The sequence below is a fragment of the Lethenteron reissneri genome, chromosome 15, assembly GCF_015708825.2.
Source record: "Lethenteron reissneri isolate LAM-NWPU_2019-01 chromosome 15, ASM1570882v1, whole genome shotgun sequence".
Taxonomy (NCBI): Eukaryota; Metazoa; Chordata; class Hyperoartia; order Petromyzontiformes; family Petromyzontidae; genus Lethenteron; species Lethenteron reissneri.
Window position 1 is genome coordinate 5527794 of NC_083793.1, and position 18363 is coordinate 5546156.

At 43.7% G+C, this 18363-nt stretch overlaps 1 pseudogene; it reads right to left on the minus strand.

Annotated features, from left to right (window-relative positions):
* The window catches only part of LOC133342622 (semaphorin-3A-like), a 66795-nt pseudogene that overhangs the window by 24072 nt on the left and 24360 nt on the right, over positions 1 to 18363 (minus strand).

Genomic DNA, 18363 nt, shown 5'->3' on the forward strand with positions numbered 1-18363 from the left:
GAAAAAGTGTGTTGACCAGTGTAATTATTGCATGGCGGGGCTGTGCGAGATGGGGATGGCTTAGGGATGCCTTTATTCAGCAGTGGATTGATCATGGCTGATGACGGCGATGATGATATATAGTGGTAGAGACTAGCTTATTGTACTCGAGAGCCACAGGTCGATCTGTCTCACTCATTAATTTCTCCAGTTACATTGGGAGTCTGGGTTTCCCCCGCCCTACCCCCACATTTAAATAATGTAATATATCTTTCATTTCAAAGGCAGTAAAATAAGAGAAATGCTGTTCAACTCCAGCCAAGTCAAGAGCAAGCCTGGAGGCACGAGGGGATGGGTGGGGGGGGTCAAAACACCCTTCTTGGAACATTACAGGGCAAGGACGTGGTATGTCACTCTGGGGTTTGCCGTGGGAAAACTATGTATTATTTTTTTTGCCTTGCGCCATAGTGTTGGTATAGTTACCTGTCATTCAAGCCACCCAACATCGGGCCCTCTCTTTTCCTCCTCGCCGCATCCCTCCCCACGCCCCCGCCAGCCCCCAACAATGCCACTTTGCTTCCAGTCACAATTACAAATTCTCGAGTAGGGCACAGACGGACGCTAAAAAACAATGAGCGCATTGCCGACCGCGGAGAGAACGGGGCTCGTGACACTTTAAAGCTGAGCTTTGGTCTCTGCAATTCCTCGCGTTCCTTCTCCCGGGGCCTTATGGGGCGGGCGAGCACTGTGCATGGAGCATCTGCAGAATTTCTCATCAGTAAGAGCCCTTCACAGCCTCTGTTTATGTGAGTAAGGCAGTGGTCCTGAATGCAGGTGCGTCCAAGTAAGGTAGATGGACCGTGGGAAGCCGGATTAGGTTTTGCCCTTGGAGCCTTGCAAGCGAATATAAAAGGGCATTTTAGCTTGCCAGACTGTCCGACCTTCCCCCCCACCAGTTTTGGTCAGGCCTGGTTGGATTTAAAAGCATTAACACATTCGCTCTTTCACACACTAACCCAGTCACACATTCGCTTCTTTCACACACTAACCCAGTCACAGATCTGCCCTGACACACACACTACCCAGTCGCGCTAAAGTGTAACTTAAGGCAGAGGTGTGTTTTTCCCCCAGCTCTGCTTAAGAGCTGGAATAAAAGCCAAACAATCTTAGTTTGAAGATTGCAAAGTCTGCCCCCCCCCCCCCCAGCAACCAGTGACAGGAATTTATTTCATTTTGTGTGGCTATGATGCAGCGTCGGCGAATACATCAGAAACTTGACTTGCACAAATGCAGATGTGGTTAAGCTGGACTCTGGTGAGTGAACTGAGAGAGGCTGGCAAGTGCAACTGTCACTTTAGTCTGTTGATGGAAACGTAGATGGTGGCTTAAAACTTGAAGTTGAATGGCATCCAATTTTGTGATTACCCCCCCACCCCCCCCCCCCAACTTCAATGCCTTCTAAACAAATTATCAGATATGAAAACGACCCGTGGCCCTAGAGTCATCCAACTTCACGTTCAAGATGAGTCGGAAAGAAAGCTTTGACTTAACTTTTTTTTAGTTTCGACGTGGAAAACGCTGCAGCGCCAACTCTCGCCGGCAGACGCATCCAACCAGCAAAACACCGCGTCAACACGAATAGCAGACAAATGCCACTTACATCTGCGAGGACCTCGCAGCCGATTTCCTGAATGTACTAGTCCTCAAAACACTTCTATGGACACATTTAGACACGAGGATTAACAAGGTGACAGCTCATTCACGGTGGAATGGAAAATTATTTTCCTTCCATCCCACCCCCCGATTTTCTTGTGGACTGCAAGGTTTTACGAAAAGTTAAGAATATTTTTTGGCAAGCACGTTCCCTCCTCTCAACTTCATCCATACCCAACCCTCTGGCAGCGCTAAAACAAACACGCTCATTTTGGCTCACCGGTTTGCTCCGAAAGTGAACCCAGCTTCTGGCTGAGCGCTTTGCGACAAATTGAGTGAGCAAATTTTTCCACCGCGAAAGGGGGGGGGGGCTGGAGGGGGGGGGGATGACACCCGTCGGACATGTCAACTCCAGCCCCTCACTCGAGAAGCGGCGTGCAGATTTGACGCGAGCAGATCCAGAGAGAGAGCTGAGTGCAAACACGTGCTTTGATTGACGATTTGGATGCACGTGGGGATATTATGCCGCTAAATAAGCATCTCGGCAAGGCCGTTTGCGGCACGTGTGAATAATAAATCATTGCATCCGTATGAAAGCAATAATTTATAATTGGCGTACGTAGAATTACAACAAACTCATTTTCAACAGATGCCCGAACACACACGGTTGACTTATTGGCACCAGTAGAGATCGTTCCAAAAAGAAAATACTACAAAAATATTTAAACACGTTGTATAGACTGCGTGCATGTACCGTACAGGTGAATTGGTGTAGGATATCAAGAGCATCATTACAATGCAATGGATTTTTTGACGTCGTGTTATTATTCAAAGAGGACGCATTTTAAAGGTGGAATAATTCCCCCCTCCCTCCCCATTCATCGTCGAGATTTGTATGAACGGTAGCACCTCGAGTGGCTGCAGAGATCATGTGAACCGATTAGACGCATTCATTGAAAAACGTTGATTCTTACGTTGGCGAATCAAGGCACCTAGGATACATTCATCAATTGACTGAATTGGATGTTCACGCTCGCATCTGCCAGCCGGGGCCAATGTTGCGATGTGGTTTGCCTGAATTAAGTAATTTTGTGCGGTTGTTGTGTTTTATGGAGTGTTAAAATTGCAAAGAAAATGGTAGTGTCCACGTTAACAGTCGAATGCCATTTGCCCCGCTTGAATGAATAACGTTTTATACCATAAGACAGTTTTGGTTATCAGGTGCCACTGACCTTTCACCAGAGTTCTGTGTAACATTTCAGCAAAGATTGTTGACACAAGAATTGCAGTGACACTTCTCTACGCATAAATGTTTCTTTGTCTAGGTCATTACGATGAACCTAAGCAGTTTAAATGACTTTTTCTTAGACTGCTGACACGTAGAATATACTGCATTATATTTTAATCCAATATGAAGCGTCAGAGTATTTCATTAAATGGAACCACCTTTAATGAAATCCACACCAACATTTATTTAAAAGGTAAAGTTTGGCCCAAAGCAATGTGAATTGTCATATGAGACCAAAAACGCTCGAGATGCATGTACATTTCTTGAGATTAGTTTCAGTCTGCTTTCATTCAAAACAGAGTGCTTGCCAGTGCCAAGCCACTCAGGGCTCTGTCTTTTATCAACATCTGACTCCATCAAAGAGCACCGTGTGCTTGTTTTCTATATATATAGTGCCCTGCTATTTTTGATAATGCCCTTGCACTTGTTGGAATTGATAACATTCACACAGTGGAAACTTTTATTAAAATGTTGCCACCCTGTCTCAGAGCATCACTTTAATTGCTGCAGCTCTCCGTTTTGGGTCACCTGCACAGCCTTGCAGGATCTTGTCACGGAGCATAAACCATCACGCGAACTCCGGTCACCCTTGCAGTGGCGTTTAGCTAGCCATCCAACAAATTCAACCACTGCATCGCAACGGCGCTTTCAGATGTGATTCTGCGACCGTCTGGAACGCTCTTCCTTCCGATATTAGGAAGCCGCTGGAGCTATCCACTTTTGAATAATCTGGAATGAAAACTCATTTCTTTAGCACGGCCTTTTGTCTTTAGTCTGTTGTCCTTCCCCCACACCTCCAATTAGCACGGTTGGCTACGTACGGTGCAAAAGAAGTTCAACATTCATACATACAGCCAATGGTGTCGGTGGAGCGATGAAACGCTGCTCACACCAGCGGCAACGACAAAAAAATATTCACGGGGAAACCTCATCCAGCAATGGATAGAGACTGACCGATGAGGAAATCAATTGTGGAAGCTGCAATGTGCTGCCCCGCAGAACAATACGATTTAGATTTACAGTATATAGCTTCTAAGCTTGAATGCCACACAGAGGAATAGGGAGATGCGTGAATACGATAGCTTTCGACTGCACTTCATTACCACTGAAGTTGACTTGCACAGCTCAATTGGACCAGACGTCAATCGATGCAAATGCACAATTGAAATGTAATTTGCATCGACGTATCGTAATCTCGTTGTGCGCGCAGCTCCGTGTTACCATCTCTGGATACAATTTGACTGCACCCCACAGAGTGAAAGCAAGCTAGCAAGCGGACAGGCAGGCAGGCAGGCCATAACCTCCGTGTATGAACACCATCCTAAATAAGTAATGCCATTCTTTTTAATCTCGTCTCCATCGCACTCGCTCGGACACCACGCTCTCCGCACGTTGTCGCCACTCCCACACACACACACGCACGTGCGCCTGATTGTTGCTTTAGCCATTTTGACAGCGTAATCCCTCCGCTATACGCGGTGTCAATAGCGCCGCACGTAGTCCTTCCATTCCTCTTCCCTCGCGGAATCGTTAGCCGCGTTCTTGTCCATTATCGTCTGTGTCCTGTCTGCCGTGCCCCAGCCGCGTATTCTCCTCCCTCCCGCCCGGCCAGCCGACACATTCACATTTTGCAAAGAAACACAGCTTGAACCCAAACTGTTTTGATTTCATATTTTATTTTAATTTCCTGGTTCCTACTTTTTTTTCTTTCCAAGCAAATCCTGACATAAGGCCCTTTTGCTCGAGACGTTGACTCTTATTTTCCTTCCTTGGAAAGTTTCAACGTCCACTATGAATAGTGTTGTGTATGTGTGTATGTAATATATTTATTTTTTCTTAAAAAGCAAATATCAATATACTCCTTATGACTTACTTGGCACTTACTTTTGAATCGTGACTTAATATACTTCCATTTATAATGTGAAGCATGTTGCATTATTCATCCGATATGTTTTTTTGTGTAATGTGTTTTTTTAAAGTATAATGCTGGTAACATGTCTAAGTATGATTTAGAACCCACACACTTATAGCCGTCTTTTTTTGAACTTCTGTTGCTCATCTGCTGCTGCAAATGTGGATACAAAAGGTAGCCACTTGGGCCTGCAAGTTATAATAGAGAGGACAGCCTTAAAGTGGATCAGAATTTCATACATTTACTAAGCTCCCGATGGACGGCACAGCACGTCTGTGGCATCTGTATGTAATGCGTGTCCCATGGGAATGCGTACATTATGTCACGGAAACCACAAATAGTTCCCTTTATATAAGTGGCTCTGGGCGCCAGACAAATAATAAGAGGGAGCTGCTCGCTCCTGCCAAGCGGGCTCCATGTGGACACTGTGGGACGTGAGCCACTTATTCTAGATTTGAAGCTTTCGTGACTGCAAGGATTCATATTCTTAGGTTTTTTCGGTAAAGTCACGTAGGTAAAAAATTTTAATTAATAAAATAAAAATCACGACGTTTCGGAGGCAACACAAGCTTCCGTCTTCAGGTGGAACCGTCACAGCTATCGTGCTGTGACGGTTCCACCTGAAGACAGACGCTTGTGTTGCCTCCGAAACATCGTGATTTTTATTTTATTTTTATTTTACTTTTATTACTTTTAATTTTTTACCTACGTGACTTTACCGAAAAAACCTAAGAATGTGAGCCACTTACTTTGGGGTCCTTCCCGGCCGCTCTGCAGTCGTCCTTCCATTCGCTCGCCGAGGGCCAGAAAATCTGCGCCGGAGAGAAAGCAATACACAAAAAATGAAATGGCAAGAGTTAAACGATGTTTCGTATCTGTAAATGGCACACCGTGGGTATACATTGTTTTAAAGAATTCATCTGATTAACATCTCCTCGACTTGATGTCCTCACTTAGTTGGGGCAGCAGGCTCCATTCCACTCCTTTTAGCACCCCCACCCCCCATATGTGGCTCCGTTGCATCGGGGCGATTCTCCGAAATCTTGCGATTGCGAGCTACGCGACGGGCTGTAACAGGCTCGCGTTTTGTATAAAAAATAAACTAAAAATATATATTATTCTGATTATAATTTGCAGCCCTTGTCCACCGCACTGCTGGATCAAGCCACCCTCTTCCCCCTCGTGACGCGTTGGTCACAAGGGTTATTTGACCATACTTCACCACGCTGATCAAGGTGGGTCGGTGTAGGGGAGTCCGACTGACATGAGCAATGGTCTAGAATCAAACTTAATTTCACCCTGATCACTGTCACCGTTTAACCCCGGGAAAAATAATTCTGCCCTGCTTTCATTTTATAATAGATATATAAAATGAACATATAAATGGAGCGCAACAATATTCCGTGATGCTTTCATGAAACTGAATACGCCGATGAAAACGTCAGTTCATCCGAGTGCATCCGACACCAGAATACTTCATGAGCATTGTCAACAGAGGGGAGCAACTACTTTCTCTGATTTTCAGTCCAACCTAGTTGACATGCTGAGCCCAAGTTGAAAGGGCACTTAAAGGCTGTTTGAAACGTGCCTGGAACGTCCCGCAGTTATTTTCTCCACTGAATTAACACCTGGCAGCTATGTTAACAATGCCCAGAAATCAGTAAGCCAGACAAATCCGTGACACTATGGGACCAGGGTGTCATATTTAATCATCGCCCAAAAGGGCAACCTACAAACACGTGCAGATATTAAATCATTGCCGGCACTACTTAATAATTAATAATAAGCCCTTTATGGTCAATGAAGCACACACATACGCACACGTGCAATACCGTAGCTACTAGTCGTTCTCCAGACTCACACGGGGGTTTAACATTTATGCAAGATCGCAAAAATAATAATTTTTACGTTCAAGTCAAAAAAATATAGACTTTAATAGAATGAACACACCTTCTTTACATCGTAATGTGCCATACGGGCCCTTTACAAAGGCCCCAATAAATATCGTTTAAAGTATAGAGTCCTGATAAAAAATATATATATTGACATTCGAATAATATATATTTCTATTATCCCAACAGCAATCGGCAGATATTCATATTTTTGTTACTTTTAATCGTAAAACTTTGCAATGAAACACTGTTCTGTGGAACCTTTGAAACACACACACACACATATACATACACACATATACACACACATACATACACACAAATACACACACACAAATATAATTTTTAAAGGCCCTTTCAAATATTTGTTACTTAAAAAAGCTAATTTGGAAAAATGGTCTGCCCAGCATTACTTTAAAGCACACATGCCTCAATTTGGACTTGGATATTATTAATTTTCTTTGTAAGTCGTACAATGAACAAATCACACAACATCTGTGTTCCTGCTGTATAACCCAAAGAATATACATATCAGTGTACGCATAATAGCGGTTTAGTATGGTTTCCATATGAAAACATTGCTATGAAAGCCATTGCCATCAAACACACTCCAATGAGGTAAATTGCATTTAATCTGTAATACATGAGAAAATAAAACAATATGAACTGTACGCTGTAATACAAGTTTCCCAATGTAGGTTTGATTTATTTTATTTTTTTACTTAAAACGTGGGTTTAATTAGGTGCCCAGGTGGCTATGCGGTGGAAACAGTGAGGCAGCAAATGGTGAGAACCTGGGTTTGGAATCTGAACAGTCACCCGTGGTTGGCTTATCAAGCATTGTGAACTCATCATTCCAATCTCATTGCGTGTGGTCAAATAACCTCCATGACCTACACTGATAAACGGCTATACGTGTAGGCGTAGATCGTGGTATTGGACACACACAAAAAGGAGCCTAACCTTCTTGGTTCTTTCGGTAAAGTCACGTAGAATGGAAACAATAAAAATAATAAAATAAAACATAATAAAATAATTCTCACGACGTTTCGGCTACAACGCACGCAGCCAAGCTTGGCAGTGTTTCATTCTTCACCTGAAGATGGCTGCTTGCGTTGTAGCCGAAACGTCATGAGAATTATTTTATTATGTTTTATTTTATTATTTTTATTGTTTCCATTCTACGTGACTTTACCGAAAGAACCAAGAAGGTGAATCCCTGCAGTCACGAAAGCTTTAAATCGAAATTTAAGGAGCCTAACGCTTAGCCCGATCTGAAGTAACTGAGCGGATCATTCAAACCTCGTCATATATGGTCGAATAACCTCCGTATACCTGCCCTACAAGGGAAGCCCCTCATCCAGCAGTGGATTAATAATCGGCAATACATGTACAGTATATGGAGATTTTAGTATTGCACACACACAGAACACACCGAACACTTAGACCTCATCGATAGTAACTGCAATCAAACCAAAATCGATGTGCATGTAAAGTGTAGAAGACTTTGCCTGATCCTTAAAACCAAACGCATCAGGGACCTGTTTGTCAAAGAGGGCGTGTGCAGATAAGTGTTGTCGAGCCCAAAATCGTTTCACTAAATTATATGGCTGTGTCTGGTGACACTGCGATGCTAATTCTCAAAAGTCAACATGGCTTCAAACTCAAACAAAGTGGGCTGGCAATGTCAAACTGAGCAAGTGATAGAGGTTCTACATCCTCACAATAGAGGCAACTACCAATACAGAGGATTCAGGATGTAAGCGCACCCCTTGGGAGACAGGCCAGCTGTGCTTATATCCAAAGCAGCGTGCTTGTATCAGAAGTTGGCACCTCACCTTTCCCCACCAGTGTGATGTGAGCAATGTGTTGCTTATGCCAGAAGCATAAGGTGTGCTAATATCCGCCTTTTACTGTCGCTCAACCGCTGCTGACTTTTAAGAAAGCGGTATTCATTCATACTCTTAGTTATTTCGGTAAAGTCACGTAGGTAAAAAATGAAATAAAAATTAATAAAAATAAAAACAGGATGGGCCGCGGGGGAAGAGGAGTTGTGAAGTGGCCAAGTACTGCTTTTCGTTATGCTGCTGGGTGGGTAAATTAATTAAATACGATTAAGCCGCATTTTGTTATGCTGCTGGAGAATACTGTTAAACGCTGGGGATGTTAACACTCGGTCGAGTAAAATAGTGCCTGTCAGATAAGATGGTCCAAAAATGTGTAGTTAAATCTTTTTTTTTTGCATGGTTGATAACATCTTTCCAATGATTATTAAGTTTGTACCCATCATCACGGTTGAAATGATGTCTGTGTTTGTATTTGTATTCATTTCATCAACCCTGGAGGGAAGATGGGTTAAGTCGATCCCTACCAAGGGTTTCAACTCGCGACCCTCCGACTTAGAGAGTCACACATCCTAACAACGGCACAGCCTACCGACTGCACCGCCGTGGATGAATTAACACAAAAAGGTGGTGAACTCAATAACGGCGAAAGGAATGTCTGCGGTGACGATCGCGTTTCACCAACCGTGAAATCTCTCCACATACCTCCCAATTGGCTCTAGAATTCATAACAAAATCACTCTCGTTTTTTTTTTCAAGGTTCCTAAACGCTCTCCTCCTTTCACCTCCGCGTGTGTCGACCACGGCGGATTGCAAACGAGCCAGAGCCCGCTGTGCGTTGTTTGGCATGGTGGCCGACGTTTAACGTGCGCGGACGACGGTCACCTTTCGGTGGTCTGAGCTGATGTTCTCCAGGTTGAGAGCGAACAGGTAGTCGCGGGAGCCAAGGTAGAGCTGCCCTCTCTCCTCGTCCATCAGGAAGGGGTGGTAGCTCTCCGTGTCGTACAGTCCGCCGAAGCTCCAAGTGCTGTTCGTCGCCTGGAGCTCTGTGCGGAACAAAGAGGCAGCGTTGAAGCCATTAATGGCAAAACGACCACAAGCGCATGAATATGTGAAAAAAATGAAGAAAAAAATAATAATAAACACGCACACGCTGCATTATCTAACGCTTGTAAGCGTGGGTGAGAAGTATTTAACGGGTGGTAATGTTGCGTTGCAAGTCGCACAGCGGGATAGTGTCACCTGGAGCACGACGTGCGAGGTCGAGAGATGATTTCACGTCGAATGACGTCTACTGGAGTCGTAGATGCATGCCTCTATTTGGCGCTGCCTTTGGGAAATCCTTTTAGCACTGGTTTTTGTTTACTAGTTTTGGGCAAGCCTTTGATCAATTTGGCCAGTTTATTGTTCATAAGGTATATTCTTTCTAGTAACACAACTTTTAAATAAAGTCTTGTTCATTTTGGACCATGTTTACGAGTGTTATCGTGGCCCCTTATTGCAGGCAGGCAGAAGGAAGGACAGACGGACAGAGCTCATGCATACACACTTTCGACCTTGAGCTGGAAAACATGAAGGAACGATGACTCATACTGGTAGGAACCTCCTGGTTACACCAGCCAACAGGGGATTATTGTGTCCGTCGTGCAGGGAGGGGCTGGGTGAGGATGGAGGGGCTGGGTGGGGAGAGTGGGGCTGGGTGGGGGGTGGGAGGGGTGGGGCTGGGTGGGAGGGGCCAGTCACCCAGAGGTGCCCTTATAAAACTCAACGTTTAACCTACTCACACCGGCTTGTGCCCGCCCTCACAGTCGGGCATATTTGCGGAATACACCACGCCGCCGTTGACCCTGGCCATTGACCGAGCAACCCAACGTTTCTACCAGCTCCCTCCGCAGGAATGTGTTTTAAACCACCCGCTGACAAGAGGCCCACTGTCCGTGCTTATATAGAGGATTACAAGCTGAATTCAGACACTGCCCACAGGTATCGTGAGTACAAATAGAGCAGTGGTAACCTGAGTTTGATTCCCGGTAACGGCTAACGTCAGTGGTGAGAGCGATTTCCAAACCGCTCCTCGGCCCACCGTTTCGCCGACGAGGGTGATCGCAAACGGCCAAGTGACCCCGTTGACCGACGCGCCACGTGGAGGCCTTCATCCAGCAGTGGATTTACAAATGACTGTCCGTTAGGATATTTCAAATTAGTACGAAAAAAAGAGTCGACACTGTATATGTCCTCTTCTTGGTTCTTTCGGTAAAGTCACGTAGAATGGAAATAATAAAATAATAAAAATAAAACATAATAAAATAATTCTAACGACGATTCGGCCACAACACAAGCAGCCGTCCTCAGGTGGAGAACAGGTCTGTCGAGAAGACAGAGTCTTTTATTATTTCCATTCTACGTGACTTTACCGAAAGAACCAAGAAGATGAATCCCTGTAGTCACGAAAGCTTTAAATCGAAATTTACGTGTCCTACTTTCCATAAGCACCATCTGCGTTGAAATAGAGAGCCGTGGGGTCGCCAATTATTTTTTCCGTCATTACCAATCGTAGAGACACAGGGAGCCTCATGGTCAACGGAGCTTCTGATGTGGAAGAATGGGTAGGCACGCAGGAAATTAACTTATCCATGTTTAATGTCTGAGATTTGCCAAAGCAGCATGGGATAGTCTAAAAGTCTCAAAGTTTTGATGAAGAGATTGAATTATACAGAGAGCCACGTGACGTAGAGTGAATTTTTTTTTAAATACTGCCGAGGAATCCCAAACATCAGCTCACTTTTAATATGATGTTTAAGGGGAAAATGTCTTTTGCCAACCTTCTGCAAAATGAATGCCTCCACGCGCCATGTTGGTCATGGGGGTTGTTTGACCATACTTCACCACGCTGGTCATTGGAGGTCTGCGAAGGTCGGGACCGGTTTTGATATTACTCGCCAATGATATTACACACGGCTAAACATCGAATTCAGATCACAAGGTTTAACCGTGCACTTGGCTAACCAATCCGCCTCCACTCCTCCTTGACATGATGTAATAAATGCAGAATTCACCTCAAAGTAAGCCTAATTGTATTATTTAAATTACTTTCAACCCTGACATAGAGATAGAGGTGGAAATATTCACCACCCACCCCACCCCCCAACCACCCCAAACAATTCGATTAATTGTAACAATTCAAGATCGCTACTCAATTCAAGAAATCGTGAAACAAATATTTTTTTCTGGTGCTGTGTTGGCAGCGGTGCACAGGAACAATTAACAAGGAAACTTGACACACTCGTGATAACACTGTGGCCTTAAATGGACGGCGACGATTCGACCAATGGCCCGTCTTCATGGCACGTGGCTTTCTTTACATTACGGTGAACGGTAGCATTTATAGTGCCTGTAGAGGTGAACGTAGAAAGCATTGAAAAACGCCGATTGTTACACACGCGATTCGAAGCATGTAATGGGAGCTTAAGAATCCATATTAATCGATGAATATGCATCGTGCCATGCCAATACTTCTGCCATGTATTCACTAAACATTTACAACTTTGAGAGCAAAACACACCATGTATTTTCTCGTAAAATGTGCCATTCTCGTATTATGCCTTTGTAAATGTGACATCCACTGTTCAAGTATATATATATACACACACAGAACTAATCTACCTCACGCTTCAAGGCTCACCGCAGGATAATGCCCTGTGTGTTTGCAAGCGTCCTTTCCAAAAGGCACAAAGAGGTCACCACCGGTGGGCACGATCAAATTCAAGTTAATTGTTTTGCTTTCACCACGGGAGAATTCGACAGCCCCAGGATAAGCAAAGAGTGACCCGGGTCACCAACGTGACAATAGGTGGGGGAGGGGAGGCAATAGCAACATAACGCAGAACAATGAAGCACATCGAAATCGGAGCAAGAATTAAACCATCCATGAAAAACATCGAAAACAATGCACAAACATAAATCCACGTTCATTAATCCTTCCCCTGCAGCGTATGTGTCGGCTCGGGAAAGATTATTTTTAGACTCATCTCAGTACAAGTCATCGTACACAATGCCACGTCTGTCTACTACTCCTTGATAATTTATTTTTGCGGAGATAGGAATGAGCTCATACGTTGTTGTTTTTTATTCTCCTTCCTGACCTGGCCATGACTTTCGAAGGGCCTTGCGACTACGTAATCTATACGACTAAGCAGCTGGCCCACATGACTGAGCCTTGATATAATTTTTTTGGTTTGTTTGGGGGTCAAACCTTCATTTTTTTTTTTTAAACGCAAAGTAGGGTTCTAAAAAGATGGGCAGGCTAATAGTCGTGCAATTTTCCACGCTGTCGCACAGGGCTCTCAAGAGCCGGACGGATGGCATGAATTACTGCGAAGGTGCTATTGGGAAAGTAAGCCATGTGGGGCGTGCCGTGTTTTCTTGGGCCGTTGAAAAATGTGAACTTTCCCCTACCCCAACCCCCTGTGACCAAGCAAGTAGAGACACACCAGGGCATCGAATAGGTCAAGAAATGTATTTCTATAAATATAACCAACTGGTCTTCCTTTGCCAACGCGGCGATGTTATGGGACATCTTTAACGCGAAATATTCGTGTCAAAAGTCATGATCTTAAAGAAGAGTCATATTTATTTTTCTGAAATATATATTGTATATACATAGGGTAAAGGTAAAGGTACAGCCCTGCAATGTTTTGCTCATGACACTGCTGGAGGAAGGGCCTCCACAAGACGGAGCCATGGAGCACCCCTCTATACAACATTTGGAATACTCTTCCACACTGGCAAGACGACTTTTCCATAACATGTTGGAGTTTCAAAAAAACACAATTAGCTCTGAATATTTAATTCCATAGAAACATTTGACCTTTCAAATATAAATGTTGTCTATTTCTACAAAAGTATAATGTTAGTCATAATATGCAAGGGATTTTTTTAAACAATGCTTTAGGATCAAATACATTAAGACTTTTCTAGGTAACCACATTAAAAACGTTAAGAACACAGATTAATTTGTATTTCGTTATGGAATTAAATCTGGCATTCGTGTAATTCTATGCCAATTTTATGTTTATTTTCATACGTTACATTAAATCGTTTGAATGAAATAGGTTGCAAATGCACACCACACAGCTCCACAGCTGAATCGTTTCACCCTGTTTTCATAATCGCTGGAATTTCTCTGAAATTTGAGAGTAGGAATGAATGAGCAAATTAATTAATTAATTAACTTTCATTATTTTTGCATTGAAATACAATAACCATTCAGAGGTTGGCGCTTAGCACAATACCAATAATATATCACATGTAAGGAGTACCCCCCCTCCCAACTCCCACAGTCTTTATTCAGCTGCAGTTATTTTATTCCAGTACAATGCTCCTTTTCGTGGGTTAGCAATGATGCGGTGTCTTGTGCACACATCACAGCGAACCTTGCGACCTGACTTCGATTGTCAGCCACAGCTTATGACGTTCACAAAAAATATCTGGACCAGTTCTGGGCACCCGCACCCCCCACTGCCCCCCCCCCACTTCACCAACCCACACTATTCCAGTTTAGTGAAGTATGGTCAAACAACGCCCATGCCTGACAAAGTGTATGTGTGAAGGATCTCATCTAGCAGTAGAGGATAGACAAAAGGCTTCATGTGGAGCAGTTTTGCATTTAAATTGCGAGTACACATGGACCGTGGTTCATTAACACACGTGCTGTTTCATTTATTCGATCGATGCAATATAAACTCCATTTTTAGAAAATATGTGCACTTGAATTATATTATTGCTTTCGGTAAAGTTGAGCACAAATGGAAAAATACCATTTAGACATATTTGTTCAACTTTCCACATAAATGCATTTAAGCTCTTGGATTCGTCTTCCAAGAGCGAGTGCAGATATGACAAGAGCCAATATCTTTACCAGACCGCATTCCACATTTCTGAAATTTGAAGTGCAATAGTTATCGTCTTGTTGAGAGGTCGCCAATGTTTTTTTGAGGGGGGGGCACCCATTGCAGCGAGCTTTCAATAACACTGCATTGTAAATAACACTGCATTTTAAATGCAACGGACCACATGTGAAGCTCACACGCATGTGGAATTGTTTACGGTGCTGCATATGGAACAAGAGAAGCAACGTCAAATCATCGCGTTGTGCTGCCGAAGCCCGTGGAAGCAATTGCCATCAACCGTAATCGGGAAGCCCAAACAAATATTTGTTTTGCCCACAATAACATCCGGCCTCGAGTTTAGTTATCATAGGTGCCAGATTTGAAGCTTTCGTGACTGCAAGGATTCATATTCTTAGGGTTTTTTCGGTAAAGTCACGTAGGTAAAAAATTAAATTAATAAAAATTAAATAAAAATTAAATCACGACGTTTCGGATGCAACACAAGCTTCCGTCTTCAGGTGGAACCGTCACAGCACGATATTAATTTTAATTTTTTACCTACGTGACTACCGAAAAAAACCTAAGAATATCATAGGTGCCATTTATTAAAAATGGTAGCGAGTTCGCAAAACGGCACACGTGGTCGGTGCCCAACAAAGCGCACGGCAAATGTCTTTTCGGCGTTCTTTCGCCACACACGCCTTTGAAGCGGCGAGCGATGCTGCGTATACATTTTAACGCGTCTTGGCAAAACACGATAAAGTTAGCGCGCAGGTTTGACGGTGGGCTGCCACTGTACTTTATCCCTCCCCATAAACCCTTCATGGCAAAACAGGCCACGGAGTGCCAAGTCCAAATTCCACACATGCCCCCCCCTGCACCCCCCCCCCCCAATTTTTTTTTGAACTACAGTCGACTGTTGGTAAAGTTCAAAGACATTGGCTCAGTCCGGTTCGAAGAAAAGTAAAAGCATGGCAATCGGACGTAATATGTTGCCTGAACTCACGGCTCCGGGTCAGAGTTCATGACAGGAACTCGGAGAGAGCAGAACAAAGTTTGGGCATTAGCCCCCGTGGCTTAACAGTGCGGGGCCTACGGAGCCCCAAAACCCTCGCCGCACGTGATAGTTATTAACACAATTTATAACAAAGCGCCGACTGTCGAAAGGATTACCACCGTGCAGCTTACTTACCACCTGAGGCCAGCACCGAGTTTAAAATAAGACGCAACCCAATAACTCCCTCGCCGGGCACTGTTTTACTTCACATTCAGAACAATATCGACCCAGGGCAGCGAAAATATTTGATATTTTCTTGTCTAAATATTTGTTAAATTATACGCGCGTGGTTTAATCGCCTCTAAAGAAGTGGCTCCCAGCTGCTGAGCAGTGTGCCGGCTATTTCATGTTTCAGATTCCATTGCCTAGACTGTGAATGGAGGTGAGGGTGGTAATTCCAAAGTGACTGTGGGCTAATATTGAGGCTGCATGGATTCCCGCACTCTGCAGTTTTAGGGTGTGTCTGTCTAACCAAACTAAAACGAAATATTTTTTATTTTACCAGTTTAAGTCCAATGGGCTACATAGCTTATTTCAGAAGTAACCTGGCCACAAATGATAGCCCAATGAAGTGGCTTATTAAGTGGAAAATTATAGCAGCCAAATACTAAAATGTGGATCGAAAAACCGGAGGACCCAGAGAAAAATCCACGCGACCACGGGGAGAGAGACACGCAAACTCCAAATATACAGCAGGCGTCAGGGTCAGGATCGAACCCATGACCTCCTGCATACCAAGCGAGGTAATAAACATCTCTCCACCCTTTTCCCAGTTCACTGCTCACCATAACGTCACCACGCTGGCCATCGCGGGTTGCTGAGCGTGTGGAGTATTGACGTGGGGTACAGTACAATAATGATTGTGGCTGCCTTCTGCTGCCCACAACATAGCCGACAGCAGCCTGCAGCACCTGTTGTATGCACGGCGATTGCCCATCCGGGCACTATCCAGACTCTTTTTTTCCACTTAGCTTCCGAGATTGGACGAGGCTGCAGTCATACATCTATTTGGACACCGTCCTCCTGCCCTGTAGTTAGTTGCCTCAATAATACCAAAAAGGCAGTGAAGACTTCGTGAGCTCACTAGATGGAGCACCTGACATTCGCACTTCCATGCTAGAATATAGATACGTGAATTATTATCCAAGTTTTAAATTCACGTCAGATACCCTTGATTTAGCTTGACCATTCATTTTCAAAGGGTAACTCTCTCTGTAAAGGTCACCCAACCTCCATGGAGCCCAGTGGGTTGTTTTGTTTGCTTCAAAGCCACCCTAACGAGTCCTCTCCACACGCTGCATTCGCTCTGAGGTCTGCCCCGTGTGCCCGTCCCTTTCTTACAAATGAAACAAACCTTGACAAGCCTCCTAATCTCGCATTCTTGAGGCATTGCCAGCCCACAATATAGTTATTGTCTCTGATTACACATTTCCACACGTTGCAGATTCTTGGAATGTAGTGCCTGCAATTGGATTTCAAAATGTAAATCTCTGACAAAATTGAGGAATCTCTGTTAATGTTATAGAAGTCGGGTGGAGCAGTGGTGGAGTGGATATTCCGCTGCGCTATGAATCCAGCAACCCGAGTTTGATTCGCTGTCACGAGTCACATCAGTGGCGGGGGATAATCTTAAACAGTCTTGCACCTCCATCTCAGCTCCACCAACTACGCTGACCAGTGTGTTCAGAATCAGAATCAGAAACGGTTTTAATCGCCATGTAAGTTTGCACAAACAAGGAATTCACTATGGCGGGACGGTGCATACATTGAACAAGTAGGAATCTTAACTTATATTAAAGGTATACACTCTAACTATACTAACGTTACAAAGTATAAGCAATACTAAAGGGCTAAAATCTTTAAAATTATGAATAAGTAGACCTTATAAAATGCGAAATGTAAAATGTTAATTAGCCGTATTAAACAATCTTAAAATACAAAAATACAAATAAGATTACACGTTGTAAGTATGGAAAGGTGTAATTATGTAGATAAAATGTTATAGTAAGTGTAACAGTCATTTTAAGTGTAAAGTCATTGAGGAGGCCAACAGCGGATGGGAAAAAACTGTTTTTATGACGTGAGGTTTTGGTCTTGATGAAGTACGGTCCAATAACACCCACGTTCACCAAGCAGTGGTTTGACAAAGGGGTGTCGATTATTTACGTCCATTATTTCGTATGTTTACCAAGATAGCCATAGCATTGGTGCCGCTTGGATGTATGAATACCTGCGTAATTGTAAGCACATATTTGTATTAATCCCATACATTTACTGAGCACCTGACTTGGCTCCTGGAATGACATTTCCTGAGCAGAAAGAAGGACAAGGAGCTATCCTGGTTAAACGTAGGGTTTTGTTCAACCCAAATTTCTGTCATCTCAAGATAAAGTTTCCCATGTGCACCACACCCTTAAATTGCGACATTTTCCCGTCCCGGAGACCAGCTTGGTTCTACCGGTATCAGTCGGGCTCTGCTAGTGACGTAAGCCGTTCAATATTGGAATAGTGCCCCAGAAAGTAACACAATCTTTGATGAGATTTAAAGTTTGTTTAAATGTTATTTTAAATCTTATTAATTGTTTACTTGTGCATTCTTTATTAATAGTCATTGTTTTCCACCCCCCCCCCAAACTAGACACCTTAAATTAATTTAATTTCAGTAGTTTACAATAAAGACACAAAACTAATTATTTATATGCACCCGCAATTCCGAATGTGAGTGACGAACCCCTGCTCCCCTCCCCCCCCAAACATACGAGTCAAACTCTGCCTGTTTTAGAGTAATACGTGAAGGAATATCTCAGTCTGTGCTCTTTCCAGTTGCCCGGGTGATTAGCCGGGTATGTC